Below are 15,718 nucleotides of genomic sequence, written 5' to 3'. Positions count from 1 at the left end.
GCAGCCCCCGGGGGCACAGGCACGGGGCCGGGCAGGCATTGCCGTGCCGCCCAGCGAGGGAGGTGGCGGCAGCCACCAGCGGCAGGAGGAGGAGCAGAGGCGGCCGGGGGCCCACCTCACCCATCGGGGCTCAGCGGATGTTGGGAGAACGGCGGCTGCTCCCCGTGGTTACCAAGCAACCACACCCTCGCGCTCGTCGCGCACGAGGCACCGCATGGCCCCCGTGGGCTGCCCCTGCCGCCGATGTGACCTCTGGACCCACTAGCCTCTGACCCCATCAACAGCCATGGCCTGCCGGTGACCCCCCCCCGGCAGTGAGGTCGCCACTATTCCAGAGCAGCCCCTGAGCTCAGCAGAGCCCCCCAGGTCTCCCCACTCCAGAGACTGGGAGACCTGCACAAGCCTCCCCCAGTGGAGAAGGGCCACAGTGCAAGCAAGGGGAGGGGACCCAGCCCCATACCCCTGCCCCGAGGGCACCAAGGAAGTAGATCCCTCCAGGTAGCCAGCCGCCTCCTGGGCCGTGGTGGGTGGGGCTGGGGTGGGATTCCTCTGCCCCACTGCAAGGATGGAGACGCACATGGAAAAGGGGGAAGGAAGCCTCAGGTACTGGTGGACAAGGGCCATGTGTGGAGCATCCATAGGGATGGCTCCTGTCCCTCCCCCTTTCCAGTCAGGGTAAGCAATGGCAGAGACCCACTGGACAGAGTGGGATGTTGCCAGCCATGCGAGGGGTTTGTGCACCTGCCCAGAAAAGGGGGAGCTGGGCAGCAGGGTGGGTGCGGGTAGGTGGCCCTCAGAGCCTTTGCAATATTTCACATTTTTGTTTTCTCTTTGTTGATGGGCTGGTGCTCCCTGCCTCTTGTGGGCATTGGGAAAGTGGAGTGCAGGGCTGGGGCAGATTAATGAGAGGGAATGAACAGATTGCTGTGTGGGAGGCAGAATGGATACCAAACATAACCAAAAGAAATGGCATTAACTAAATGTTTGCCTAGCAGCACCTTGATTATTTGTCTGACCAGGCCTCACTCTCCCCAGCCTTCTCAGTGAGTTGTCTTGTTACACTGTCTGCTCCTCCAGGAAAGGGCTGTATCATTCCCAGGTTCACATGCAGTGCTTTGCACACTTTGGGGCACTACATGAACAAACAGGAATGACTAAAATACCGAAGCAAAAGCATCCAGTTGTGTAACTGCCCTCTCACCTGAGCTCATCAAAGCAGGGGGGGGCAACCCATCTAACTCCCATTTTCCCTGAGGGTACCAAATAGGGGAAGCCCCATGCTGCAGATACTGTTCTCACCTGAGCCTGCCAAATCAGGGACAGCCCTGGGGATGGTGGAAGTACTAGCATCAACAGTGAGACACCTGGGAGCAGGGCATCAAGGTTTCTCAGCAATGGCCCACCATTGTGGATCTGTCCTAGAGGAACCATGGATCTCACTGTATGCAAAGAGAGAAGTAAGACTCGTCTCTTTTCAGTTGCTTTCTCACAATAATGGTTCAAGGAGAGCTCAGACCCCCATCAATGGGAGTTAGGTGCCTAAATACTTGGGCCTCAGTTTCTAAACCCTGAAGATAAATGAAGAAAAGAGAAGGGAGTAGAAGGTAATGGATCCAAGCACCCCCAATGTTAAGCACAAGGAGAGGGAGAATACAGTCACTATGACTACATATCTGCTCAGGTAACACTGACAGATTGATCCCAAAACCACCCTCACCCAAAGGCACTCAGAAGGGAAGAATGCCATGTGACAATCTGATAATCCCTGGCCTCCTCAAACCAGGAGGGTCTGCAAGATGAACAGGGAGTTGAGGGTTGCAGCATGAGGCACAGCATTGCCAACTCCCAGAGTTAAAAAATTATGTCAGCCCCCACCGCCCACATCATGAGATTTTAAAACATAATAAATGGGGAAGGGGACTCTTGATTTGCCTTCCAGTTTCTGAGTCTTTAGGGGTCACTCAGGTAATGTTTTCAAACTTTTCTATGCAACCTTGAGGCCAAAAATGTCCTTAAGCGGAGTTCCACACATGACAAAATGGTTACTCACCTTCTTGTAACTGTTGTTCTCCGAGATGTGTTGTTCACGTCCATTCCAGTCTGGAGTTTTTATTCTCTCACCCACTACCTGCTCCCCGGTGGTCTCGGCGGTGAATGAAAAAGAGCGCCAGGGGCAACAGGCACCGGCTCCCAAGGCTACGGAGGCCAAACGTATGGACCTCTTTGGCAGGAAAGTGTATACTGCTGGGGGCCTACAGCTCAGGACAGCCAACCAGCAGGCTATCCTCAGCAGGTATAACTTTAACTCTTGGGACGCTACGTCCAAATACAAAGAGATGCTCAATTCATCATGAATCACGACTGCATCCGTACTTGCTACAACCTCGCCAAGGTTCCAGCTCCCCCCTATTATGGCACACTCAACGTGGGCTCAAGCCACATCCACCATTTTCCTGGCCCAGGTGCCCATCCAGGAGATCTGCAGGGTGGTGACCTAGTCATCTGTGGACACGTTTACTACTCACTATGCCATCACACAGCATGCCAGAGAGGATGCAGCTTTTGGCAGGGCAGTTCTCCAATCAGTGGTTCCTTAACTCTGACTCCACCTCCAGGGGAGAGCTTGGGAGTCCCCTGATTTGAATCGACGTGAACAAGCACTCGAAAAAGAAAAAACAGTTACTCATCTTCCTGTAACTGTTGTTCTTCAAGATGTGTTGTTCATGTCCATTCCAATACCCACCCTCCTTCCCCTCTGTCGGAGTAGCCCCAAGAAGGAACTGGGTCATATATTGAGCGCCATGAAGGTGCCACTCCAGGGGGCTCCCTAGCCAACCCAACGGGAGCTGCTAAGGGAAAAGTTTCCAACGACCATGCATGCAGAGCACACACACCTAATTAAAATTGATGTGAATAAGCACTCGAAGAAGAATCTGGCTTTAATAAAACCACCAAATAAGTGCTGGCAACAATGGAGGTAGTTGATAAAAGCTCAAGTCCTAAAGAGGCTGAAGAATGTCCAGCTGCTCTGAAAATGATTTTATTAGATTAGTTTCACTGATCAAACTGTGACTGCACGGCTAACAGGGCATGAGAGACCCTCACAGGTGTAAATGCCAGTAAAGAAAGTGGAAGCTAACTACCAGATGCCCAGTGCAATAGACTACAATCTGTCATAGAAGGAGACTGAAGTTGGTAGATCCCCAGTTGCTTCAGTGGAGGCTACCAGCTTCTTGTGTTACAGGCCGTGGTTATTTAAGCAGGCCATAAACTGCATAGGAAATGGGGAGAAGAGGAGCTTTAGTTTAACTCCAGTAATCCAGCACACATTTCAACATGGGGAATAGGAATGCAAACGTTCATAAACTTGACGTTGAACTACAGCTTCTCTTTCAGAAAAATTCCTTGTCATGAAGAACTTACCACAGCTGGGGGGAGTCTGTTCCAGTAGTTAATTATCCCGTTTAAAAAAGCTGCATCTTATTTCCAATTTTAATTTTTCTAACTTCAGCTTCCATCTTGTGATGCCTCTGCCTTCTAAAGAGACCCCTACTTGTTAAGTGCTTTCTCTTCACCCCTCCCCAGGTTCTGTCATGTAGACAGAAAGCAGAACACCAGAAGTCCGAAGTGCAGGCAATGCAATGTTTATTGGGTTAGCTTTGTCAAAGTCAGATTCAAGACTCACTGAATTTGTCAGACCACTCTGTTTATTAGCAAAGCGCTTTGCCAATGCACCCAGATATATGTGAGCCTCTCTCTGAGGCTCATGCTAACTTATTTATACAATTAAGCCAAAGCCAATTTAACATAAGAGACAAAAGGAAGCAGAAACTGACAAATATACATACATATCTTATTTGCATACTAACGTTTACCAATCTCCTAGCTCAGTAGGAGCTCTAAGGGTATGTCTACACTACGAGATTAGGTCGAATTTATAGAATTTGTTTTTTTAGAAATCGGTTTTATATATTCGAGTGTGTGTGTCCCCACAGAAAATGCTCTAAGTGCATTAACTCGGCGGAGGGCTTCCACAGTACCGAAGCAAGCGTCGACTTCCGGAGTGTTGCACTGTGGGTAGCTATCCCACCGTTCCCGCAGTCTCCGCTGCCCATTGGAATTCTGGGTTGAGATCTCAATGCCTGATGGGGCTAAAACATTGTCGCAGGTGGTTCTGGGTACATATCGTCAGGCCCCCGTTCCCTCCCTCCCTCCATGAAAGCAGCAGCAGACAATCGTTTTGCACCTTTTTTCTTGAGTTACCTGTGCAGACGCCATACCACAGCAAGCATGGAACCCGCTCAGGTAACCATCACCGTATGTCTCCTGGGTGCTGGCAGACGTGGTACTGTATTGCTACACAGCAGCAGCAACCCCTTGCCTTGTGGCAGCAGACGGTACAATAGGACTGGTAGCCGTCATCGTCATGTCCGAGGTGCTCCTGGCCACACATGGGTGCAGGGACTACATTAGAAGTGACTTGACCAGGTCAGTCTCTTCAGTCCTCCAGTCAGTCCTATTGAACCATCTTATGGTGAGCAGGCAAGCGATACGGATTGCTAGCAGTCCTATTGTACCATCTTCTGCCAGGCAGGCAAGAGATGAGGATGGCTAGCAGTCCTATTGTACCATCTTCTGCCAGGCAGGCAAGAGATGAGAATGGCTAGCAGTCCTATTGTACCATCTTCTGCCAGGCAGGCAAGAGATGAGGATGGCTAGCAGTCCTATTGTACCATCTTCTGCCAGGCAGGCAAGAGATGAGGATGGCTAGCAGTCCTATTGTACCATCTTCTGCCGAGCAGCCATGAGATGTGGATGGCATGCCATCCTTCTGCACCTTCTGCTGCCAGCCAAAGATGTAAAAGATAGATGGAGTGGATCAAAACAAGAAATAGACCAGATTTGTTTTGTACTCATTTGCTTCCCCCACCCCCCTCCCGTCTGGGGGACTCATTCCTCTAGGTCACACTGCAGTCACTCACAGAGAAGGTGCAGCGAGGTAAATCTAGCCATGTATCAATCAGAGGCCAGACCAACCTGCTTGTTCCAATAAGAACAGTTACTTAGGTGCACCATTTCTTATTGGAACCCTCCGTGAAGTCCTGCCTGAAATACTCATTGATGTAAAGCCACCCCCTTTGTTGATTTTAATTCCCTGTAAGCCAACCCTGTAAGCCATTTCGTCAGTCGCCCCTCCCTCCGTCAGAGCAATGGCAGACAATCGTTCCGCGCCTTTTTTCTGTGCGGACGCTATACCAAGGCAAGCATGGAGGCCGCTCAGCTCACTTTGGCAATTAGGAGCACATTAAACACCACACGCATTATCCAGCAGTATATGCAGCACCAGAACATGGCAGAGCGATGCCGGGCGAGGAGGCGACGTCAGCGCGGTCACGTGAGTGATCAGGACATGGACACAGATTTCTCTGAAAGCATGGGCCCTGCCAATGCATGCACCATGGTGCTAGTTCATGCTGTGGAACGCCGATTCTGGGCTTGGGAAACAAGCACAGACTGGTGGGACCACATAGTGTTGCAGGTCTGGGATGATTCCCAGTGGCTGCGAAACTTTTGCATGCGTAAGGGCACTTCCATGGAACTTTGTGACTTGCTTTCCCCTGCCCTGAGGCACAAGAATACCAAGATGAGAGCAGCCCTCACAGTTGAGAAGTGAGTGACGATAGCCCTGTGGAAGCTTGCAATGCCAGACAGCTAGCAGTCAGTCGGGAATCAATTTGGAGTGGGCAAATCTACTGTTGGGGCTGCTGTGATGCAAGTAGCCCACTCAATCAAAGATCTGCTGATATCAAGGGTAGTGACGCTGGGAAATGTGCAGGTCATAGTGGATGTCTTTGCTGCAATGGGATTCCCTAACTGTGGTGGGGCCATAGACGGAACCCATATCCCTATCTTGGCACCGGAGCACGAAGCCAGCGAGTACATAAACCGCAAGGGTACTTTTCAATAGTGCTGCAAGCTCTGGTGGATCACAAGGGACATTTCACCAACATCAAGGTGGGATGGCCGGGAAAGGTACATGACACTCACATCTTCAGGAACTCTGGTCTGTTTCAAAAGCTGCAGGAAGGGACTTTATTCCCAGACCAGAAAATAACTGTTGGGGATGTTGAAATGCCTATAGTTATCCTTGGGGACCCAGCCTACCCCATAATGCCATGGCTCATGAAGCCGTACACAGGCAGCCTGGACAGTAGTCAGGAGCTGTCCAACTACAGGCTGAGCAAGTGCACAATGGTGGTAGAATGTGCATTTGGACGTTTAAAAGCGCGCTGGCGCAGTTTACTGACTTGCTTAGACCTCAGCAAAACCAATATTCCCACTGTTATTACTGCTTGCTGTGTGCTCCACCATCTCTGTGAGAGTAAGGGGGAGATGTTTATGGCAGGGTGGGAGGTTGAGGCAAATCGCCTGGCTGATGGTTACACGCAGCCCGACACCAGGGCGGTTAGAAGAGCACAGGAGGGCGCGGTACGCATCAGAGAAGCTTTGAAAACCAGTTTCATGACTGGCCAGGCTACGGTATGAAAGTTCTGTTTGTTTTTCCTTGATGAAACCCCCCGACCCTTGGTTCACTCTACTTCCCTGTAAGCTAACCACCCTCCCCTCCTCCCTCCCCGCTTGCAGAGGCAATAAAGTCATTGTTGCTTCACATTCATGCATTCTTTATTCATTCATCACACAAATAGGGGAACGACTACCAAGGTAGCCCAGGAGGGGTGGTGGAGGAGGGAAGGAAAATGCCACACAGCACTTTAAAAGTTTACAACTTTAAAATTTATTGAATGCCAGCCTTCTGTTTTTTGGGCAATCCTCTGTGGTGGAGTGGTTGGTTGGCCAGAAGCCCCCCCACCGCGTTCTTGGGTGTCTGGGTGAGGAGGCTATGGAACTTGAGGAGGAGGGTGGTTGGTTACACAGGGGCTGTAGTGGCAGTCTGTGCTCTAGCTGCCTTTGCTGCAGCTCAACCATACACTGGAGCATACTGGTTTGGTCCTCCAGCATCCTCAGCACTGAATCCTGCCTCCTCTCATCACGCTGCCGCCACATTTGAGCTTCAGCCCTGTCTTCAGCCCGCCACTTACTCTCTTCAGCCCGCCACCTCTCCTCCCAGTCATTTTGTGCTTTCCTGCACTCTGACATTATTTGCCTCCACGCATTCGTCTGTGCTCTGTCAGTGTGGGAGGACAGCATGATCTCAGAGAACATTTCATCACGAGTGCATTTTTTTTTCTTTCTAATCTTCACTAGCCTCTGGGAAGGAGAAGATCCTGTGATCATTGAAACATGTGCAGCTGGTGGAGAAAAAAATGGGACAGCGGTATTTAAAAAGACACATTTTATAAAACAGTGGCTACACTCTTTCAGGGTAAACCTTGCTGTTAACATTACATACATAGCACATGTGCTTTCGTTACAAGGTTGCATTTTGCCTCCCCCCACCGTGTGGCTACCCCCTCAACTCTCCCCCCTCCCTGTGGCTAACAGCGGGGAACATTTCTGTTCAGCCACAGGCAAACAGCCCAGCAGGAACAGCCACCTCTGAGTGTCCCCTGAAGAAAAGCACCCTATTTCAACCAGGTGGCCATGAATGATATCTCACTCTCCTGAGGATAACTCAGAGAGGTAAAGAACGGATGTTGTTTGAACGTCAGCAAACATACACTGCAATGCTTTGTTGTACAATGATTCCCGAGTACATGTTACTGGCCTGGAGTGGTAAAGTGTCCTACCATGGAGGACGCAATAAGGCTGCCCTCCCCAGAAACCTTTTGCAAAGGCTTTAGGAGTACATCCAGGAGAGCCGCGAATTCCAGGGCAAATTAATCCTTTCACATGCTTACTTTTAAACCATGTATAGTATTTTAAAAGGTACACTCACCGGAGGTCCCTTCTCCGCCTGCCAGGTCCAGGAGGCAGCCTTGGGTGGGTTCGGGGGATACTGGCTCCAGGTCCAGGGTGAGAAACAGTTCCTGGCTGTTGGGAAAACCGGTTTCTCCGCTTGCTTGCTGTGAGCTATCTACAACCTCCTCCTCATCATCATCTTCTTTGTCCCCAAAACCTGCTTCCGTGTTGCCTCCATCTCCATTGAAGGAGTCAAACAACTGGGGTAGTGGTGGCTGAACCCCCTAAAATGGCATGCAGCTCATCATAGAAGCAGCATGTTTGGGGCTCTGACCCGGAGCGGCCCTTCGCCTCTCTGGTTTTCTGGTAGGCTTGCCTCAGCTCCTTAAGTTTCACGCGGCACTGCTTCGGGTCCCTGTTATGGCCTCTGTCCTTCATGCCCTGGGAGATTTTGACAAAGGTTTTGGCATTTCGAAAACTGGAACGGAGTTCTGATAGCACGGATTCCTGTTCCCATACAGCGATCAGATCCCGTACCTCCCGTTCGGTCCATGCTGGAGCTCTTTTGCGATTCTGGGACTCCATCATGGTCACCTCTGCCGATGAGCTCTGCATGGTCCCCTCTGCTGATGAGCTCTGCATGGTCACCTGCAGCTTGCCACGCTGGCCAAACAGGAAATGAGATTCTAAAGTTCGCGGTTCTTTTCCTGTCTACCTGGCCAGTGCCTCTGAGTTGAGAGTGCTGTCCAGAGTGGTCACAATGGAGCACTCTGGGATAGCTCCCGGAGGCCAATACCGTCGAATTGTGTCCACAGTACCCCAAATTCAACCTGGCAAGGCCGATTGAAGCGCTAATCCACTTGTCAGGGGTGGAGTAAGGAAATCAATTTTAAGAGCCCTTTAAGTCGAAATAAAGGACTTCATCGTGTGGACGGGTGCAGGTTTACATCGATTTAATGCTGCTAAATTCGACCTAAAGTCCTAGTGTAGACCAGGGCTAAGTTAATTAGTTTGAGGACCCATTGTCTCACACTCCTTAATGTTTTTCTTCCTGACAACTATATTTTAACAAACCCTTCAAGTAGCATTTCTTTAATGAGTTATAATTTCAGTATAATTCATTCTACTTTCACAGCTTCAAGCAAACATGTCCATAGCTCTGAAGCCACAGAGCCTTTATCCGTGTCCCATTCCCACCTCCTCTTTCTTAGCAGGCCCAAATATACTGCAGTGCACGCCCCTGCCCCCACCCCTTATAATTTATGGTCATGTTCTGTTCTGGGGGGTTGTGAGTCTGTGGGCTTGGTACCACCTCTTTTATATCCGATGGGAGGGGTGAGGAGTTAGGTTGTGCTTCGGTCAGGGATCGGCTTTTCTTTGGATTTTAGTTTTCCTTATGACTCCCCCTCATCTCCTCTTACCCCTCCCAAATGGTTGCTTGACCTTGGCTTGAGAGAGGAGCCAGCCTGACCAATCAGCTCTGTGTTTTTAGGGAACCAGGGCGCAGTATCTAGCCTGTCTGACTCATGAAAGACACCCCAAACTGTACCAAACTGATCAGAGAAAAGGCTTGCAGAGAGCAGTGAAGGGCATTGGGAGACACACCTAGACCCCTCCTGACAAGGGTGACAAGATTAAGATATCTCTATTAGCATACAGAGACAACTCCCCTAGCCTCATCTGCATTAAAGATGGGACAGGGAGACATCTCCATTTGCATTCAGAATGGAGAACAGAGAACCGCACTGAACTCTGGGACGAGAAAAGCAGGGAAGCACTGCATTATGGGGGACCTCTGTTCCAGATGTTAATCAACCTACACCTGCACACACCCAGCTCAGCAGTTATCAGACCAATTCTAGTAATGAATCCTTGATTGATATCCAAAATACGGAAGCAGCCTCATTGCCTTGTGAGCTTCCTGGAAGAAAACACCACCCATAGCCAGGAGTGATCAGCTCCTACTGTCTAGCCTAAAGAAAACCCTTGAGTAATCAGTTTACCTATAAACAAATCTAGTGTTCTCCCTTGAACCATTGTTGTTTCTCTACAAAAAGCCCTACCTATGTTCAAGTAAGGGTTCTGATGCATGGACCCAAACTCAGCATCAATTCTACTGGGACTCTGTTGGGATAGGTAAGGGTTAAAGCAGAAAACTGGGAAACTGCTGGTGAACAGAGATGGCACTGGGGAGTAAAAGGCACAGGCAAGCACCGCTTCTGTGCTTGATAAAGTGCAGCGTCTTTCTGTGTTTAATAGATTTAGGGCTACCTCTCTTCCCTCCCTTCTCCTGGTTAAGGGTTTGATAAGGTTACAGCTGCCTAAGGAAGGTGGGGATCAAAAGGAGGCCTTCTTGGGTAACGTAGTGTTATCTCCCGCTCCCTTTGTTTCTCAGCTGCACAGGTGAGTTTGGGGTCATGGCCCCTTTCCCCCTTCCCTGCAAACTGCTGATCCAAGGAATCCATGACTGCAAATATAGCAAAGAAGTGTCTCTTCAAAGTAAAACTTATGAGTAGAATATGCTAAGGAGGTAAATAGTAATTGGGGCGGGGATGATTATATTCAGTATACGGTTATCAATATTCATTGTATGGGCGTTCATATTACTCCATAAGGGTTTTGGGGGTTGTCAGGGTTTCCTCCCCACTCTGAACTCTGGGGTATAGATGTGGGGACCCGCATGAAAGACCCCCTAAGCTTATTTCTACCAGCTTAGGTTAAAAACTTCCCTAAGGCACAAATCCTTTCCTTGTCCTTGGACAGTATTGCTGCTATCACCAAGTGAGTTAGACAAAGATTCAGGAAAAGGACCACTTGGAGTTCCTATTTCCCCAAAATATCTCCCCCAAGCCCCTTCACCCCCTTTCCTGGGGAGGCTTGAGAATAATATACCAACCAATAGGTTAACCAAGTGAGCACAGACCAAACCCTTGGGTTTTTAGGACACTAAAAGCCAATCAGGTTCTTAAAGGAAGAATTTTATTATTAAAAAAAAAGTAAAAGAAGCACCTCTGTAAAATCAGGATGGAAGGTAATTTTACAGGATAATAAGATTTAAAACACACAGGATTCCCCTCTAGGCTCAACTTCAAAGTTACAGAAACAGGAAAAAACCTACCTCTTAGCATAGGGAAAATTCACAAGCTAAAACAAAAAATAATCTAACACATTTCCTTGCTTTCCTTACAATTTTTGTAATCTTACATGCTTATTTCAGGTAGGGTTTTAGGAGATGTTTTTTTCTGCCCTGGTCCCTCTCTGTCTGAGAGAGAACAACAAAGAGAAGCACAAACAAAACCTCCCACCACAGATTTGAAAGGATCTTCTTCCCTTATTGGTCCTTTTGGTCAGGTGCCAACCAGGTTATTTGAGCTTCTTAACCCCTTACAGGTAAAGGAGGGATTTTATGTTACCCTTAGCTGTATGTTTATGACAGGGGTGTTGTAATAAATGTAGGAATTTACATACTAATATAGATAAAAAGAGTATGATGCAACTAATCCAGGGCTTACTGGACAATTGGGTCCAGGGGAACAAGTATCGCAATAAAGAAGCCCATCTACTCAAATCCGCCTCTGAGTCAGCCTGTTCTTCTTCCAACAGACTCCATCTCCTGACTGATCGTGCTGGGGGCTCTGCCTGTCTCCTGCCCTCAGGACCCTGAGCTACCACCATCACCTGGGAACCCCAACCAGTTCGAGCTCCATGGAGTGGGTGAGATCCCTCTCTCTTCTCTCTCTCTGTTTTCTTTTCTACCTCGGGTATTAACCTTTAATAATGTAACTGTTATGTTGGTTTAGGCTCTCCTTGGGTAGTTATCACTATTATTCAATAAATAACTTTTATGGTTAAGCTGGTTGCTTCTCTCTCTGAACTTTACTCTTTTGTGTTTTTAGCTTCCCCCATTTACTCTGCAGCAACGCTTCTCTTACCTAAGCTAAAGATCCCTGCAGCGCCCAAAATACCGTGGGGTTTGCTCATCCAGTGGGTTACGACCCGTACAATTGTGATGTGAAAGTGGGGACAGGGACGTGTTAAACCTGTGGCATATAAGGGGGCCAGCTTCAGAGTGCTGATTGGCCCGGTCCGCTCAGACTTGCTCTGTTAGTGTGTGTGTGTGTGTGCGCGTGTTCATCTGGCTCTAGAGCTGGAGGGACCCAGCCCTGGGGCACCGAGGTCCGGCAGGACAGCTCCATTGGGAGGGGACTTGCAGAAGGAAGGAGGAGAGCTCCATATGAACACACAAGTGACATAAGCAGTACATGAATAGAATACCGAACCCCCCCCCCGAAGAGTAACCCTAATAAATGAGCATACCCCAAAGTAACAGGCAAATCTGGTAACACTGTGTTCCAGCGTATGGTCGTATATTAAACTCCTGCTACACCCACAAACTAAGTTCCCTCTAAGCTGTGCAGCAGGCTATAAAGGGCCGCACAGCCACAGGGGCTTGGAGAGGAGAGAGGTAGGGGGTGGGCGGCGACTGGGGAGGGAGCAAGTTAGGGCATGCAGGGCTGTTGTGGGCCTCCCCACCCCCTGGAGAGCTGTGCTGCCAGCGGGAAGAGAGCTGGGGGAGTCCTCTAGCCCCAGCCCCGGGGCAGCCCTCACCCCAAACTCTTCATCCCTGGCCCCACCCCCAAGCCCGCATCCCCAGCTGGAGCCCTCACCCCTCCCACTCCAATGCTCTGCCCCAGCCCATGAGCCCTGTCCCGCACCCTGAACCTCTCATCCCCAGCCCCATCCCAGAGCCCTCAGCCCCACACCCCAACCCTCTGCCCCAGCCCTGAGCCCCCTCCCACAACCCAAACCTCTCTTCCTGGCCCACCTCAGAGCCCACACCCCCAGCCAGAGCCCTCACCCCCTGACTTTGCCAAATAGGGAGTAGCTGGTTGAGAATTTGAAAGTGGAAGGCAGCTTGGGTGAAAGTGATCAGAGTTCATGATGCTAAGGAATGGTAGAAGGGAAAACAGCAGATTAAAGATAATGGATTTCAAGAAGGCAGACTTTCACAAACTCAGGGAGTTAGTAGGTAAGATCCCATGGGAAGTAAGTCTAAGGGACAAAACAGTTCAAGAGAGTTGGCAGTTTTTCAAAGAGACCTTTTTAAGGGCACAAGAGCAAACTATCTCACTGTGTAGAAGAGATAGGAAGTTTGGCAAGAGACCACCCTGGCTTAATACAGAGCTCTTCAATGATCTGAAAAAACAAACAAACAAGAGTCCTACAAAAAGTGGAAACTAGGTCAAATTACAAAGGATGAATATAAAAAATCAACACAAGCATGTATGGACAAAATCAGAAAGGCCAAGGCACACAAGGAGATTAAAAAATAAAAGGAGGACTTGTGGCACTTTAGAGAATAACAAATTTATTTGAGCATAAACGTTCGTGAGCTACAGCTATGCATCCGATGAAGTGAGCTGTAGCTCACGAAAGCTCATGCTCAAATAAATTGGTTAGTCTCTAAGGTGCCACAAGTCCTCCTGTTCTTTTTGCAAATACAGACTAACACGGCTGCTACTCTGAAAGGAGATTAAACTAGCTTGAGACATAAAGGGTAACAAGAAAACATTCAAATAAATAGAAGCAAGAGGAAGACCAAGGACATGGCAGGCCCATCGCTCCGTGAGGGAGGAAAGGCAATAACAGAAAATATGGAAATGGCAAAAAGTGCTAAATGCCATTTTTGTTTCAGTTTTCACCAAAAAGGTTAGTAGTGATTGGACATCTAACACAGTGACCACCAGTGAAAATGAGGTAGGACGTGAGGCTAAAATAGGGAAAGAACAAGTTAAAAATTAATTAGGGCAAGTCTACATGTAACAGTCGGGGATTGGACTAGGTGGCCTCCTGAGGTCCCTTCCAACCCCGATATTCTAGGATTCTATGAAAATGCTGCATTGGCGAGCTGTGCCTCTGCAGTGCTTTAATGAAGATGCTCTAAGGCAATGGAAGAGAGCTTTCCCATCGGCAGAGTTAATCCACCTCCCTGAGAGGTGGTAACTATGTCAGCGGGAGAAGCTCTCCTGTCGTCATAGCACTATCTACATGGGGGGTTAGGTCAGTATAACTAGGTCGCTCAGGGAGGGGGATTTTTAACACCCCTCAGTGACGTAGTTATATCGATAAAGGTCTGTCAGGCAGACCAGACCTTAGACAAGTTAGATGTCTTCTAGTTGGCAGGGCCTGATGAAATACATCCTAGAACTGTGCCGGCAGTGCAGTGAGCTGAGGCTGCGGGGGCAGAGGGAACAGCAGGGGAGGGGCCGGGGGCGAGCCTCCCAGGCTAGGAGCTCAGGGACCGGGCAGGAGGGTCCTGCAGGCTGGATGTGGCCCGCAGGCCATAGTTTGTCCACCTCTGAGCTAGATGGAGCTGCTAGAAGGTGGGTGCATAACTGGTTGGAAAACTATTCCTAGAAAGTAGTTATCAATGGTTCACAGTCAAGCTGGAAGAGCATATTGAGTGGGGTCCCGCAGGGATCAGTCCTGGGTCTGGTTCTACTCAATATCTTCATCAATAATTTGGATAATGGCATAGAGAGTACATTTATAAAGTTTGTGGACGATACCAAACTGGGAGGGGTTGCAAGTGCTTTGGAGGATAGGATTAAAATTCAAAATGATCTGGACAAACTGGAGAAATGGTCTGAAGTAAATAGGATGAAATTCAATACAGACAAATACAAAGGACTCCACTTAGGAAGGAACCATCAGTTGCACACATACAAAATGGGAAATGACTGCCTAGGAAGGCGTGCTGTGCAGAAACGGATCTGGAAGTCATAGTGGATCACAAGCTAACTGAGTCAACAGTGTACCTCTGGTGCATAAAAAGTAAACATCACTCTGGGATGCATCAGCAGGCATGCTGTAAGCAAGACATGAAAAGTAATTCTTCTGCTTTACTCTGCACTGACAAGGCCTCAACAATTTCAGGAAAGATGTGGACACACTGGAGAATATCTGGTGGAGAGCACCATGAATGATTAAAGGTCTAGAAAACATGACCTAGGAGGAAAGGGTTTGTTTAGTCGGAGAAGAGAAGACTGAGAGGGGACATAACAGTTTTCAAGTACCTAAAAAGTTGTAACAAGGAGAGGAGAGTGAAAAATTGCTCTCCTTAACTTCTGAGGCTAGGACAAGAAGCAATGGGCTTAAATTGCAGCAAAGGAGTTTAGGTTGGACATTAGGAAAAACTTCCTGTCAGGGTGGTTAAGCGCTGGAATAAATGGCCTAGGGAGGTTGTGGAATCTCCATCATGGGAGACTTTTAAGAGCAGGTTAGGAGCAGGTTAGACAAACACCTGCCAGGATGGTCTAGATCAGGGGTCGGCAACCTTTCAGAAGTGGTGTGCTGAGTCTTCATTTATTCACTTTCATTTAAGGTTTCACGTGCCAGTCATACATTGTAACGTTTTTTAGAAGGTCTCTCTCTATAAGTCTATATATTATAACACTAAACTATTGTTGTTTGTAAAGTAAACAAGGTTTTCAAAATGTTTAAGAAGCTTCATTTAAAATTAAATTAAAATGCTGATCTTATGCCGCCGGCCCGCTCAGCCCGCTGCCAGCCTGGGGTTCCGTTCACCTAGGCCGGCAACAGGCTGAGCGAGGCCTGCGGCCGGGACCCCGGCTGGCAAGGGGCTGGCAGCCAGAACCCCAGACCGGCAGTGGGCTGAGCGGGGCCAGTGGCCGGGACCCCAGACCGGCAGTGGGCTGAGCGGTTCTGTCCACCGGCTCCTGCCAGCCAGGGTCCTGGCTGCCGGTCCCGCTCAGCCTGCTGCCAGTCTGGGATCCCGGCCCTACCCACACAGAGTGGGGACCTACCTTCTCCCTGGTTCTAGCCTATTCTCTTCCTC

At 49.1% G+C, this 15,718-nt stretch overlaps 1 long non-coding RNA gene across 3 annotated transcripts in view; it reads left to right on the top strand.

The window, feature by feature from the left end:
• LOC311513592 overlaps positions 1-15,718 on the top strand; it is a 72,918-nt gene that overhangs the window by 38,463 nt on the left and 18,737 nt on the right. For 2 of the 3 annotated variants that reach the window (XR_014709753.1, XR_014709754.1), the window contains exon 3: positions 11,464-11,574. This is a non-coding gene — a long non-coding RNA (uncharacterized lncRNA). Of the gene's footprint in view, positions 1-11,463; positions 12,318-15,718 lie in introns of those variants that run through there. The other variant, XR_014709755.1, reaches the window with a different exon arrangement.

Source organism: Lepidochelys olivacea, assembly GCF_965140295.1.
Source record: "Lepidochelys olivacea isolate rLepOli2 genome assembly, chromosome: 27".
Lineage (NCBI taxonomy): Eukaryota > Metazoa > Chordata > Testudines > Cheloniidae > Lepidochelys > Lepidochelys olivacea.
Note: the sequence above shows the minus strand (reverse complement) of the source record. Positions and strands in the feature narration are given on the sequence as shown.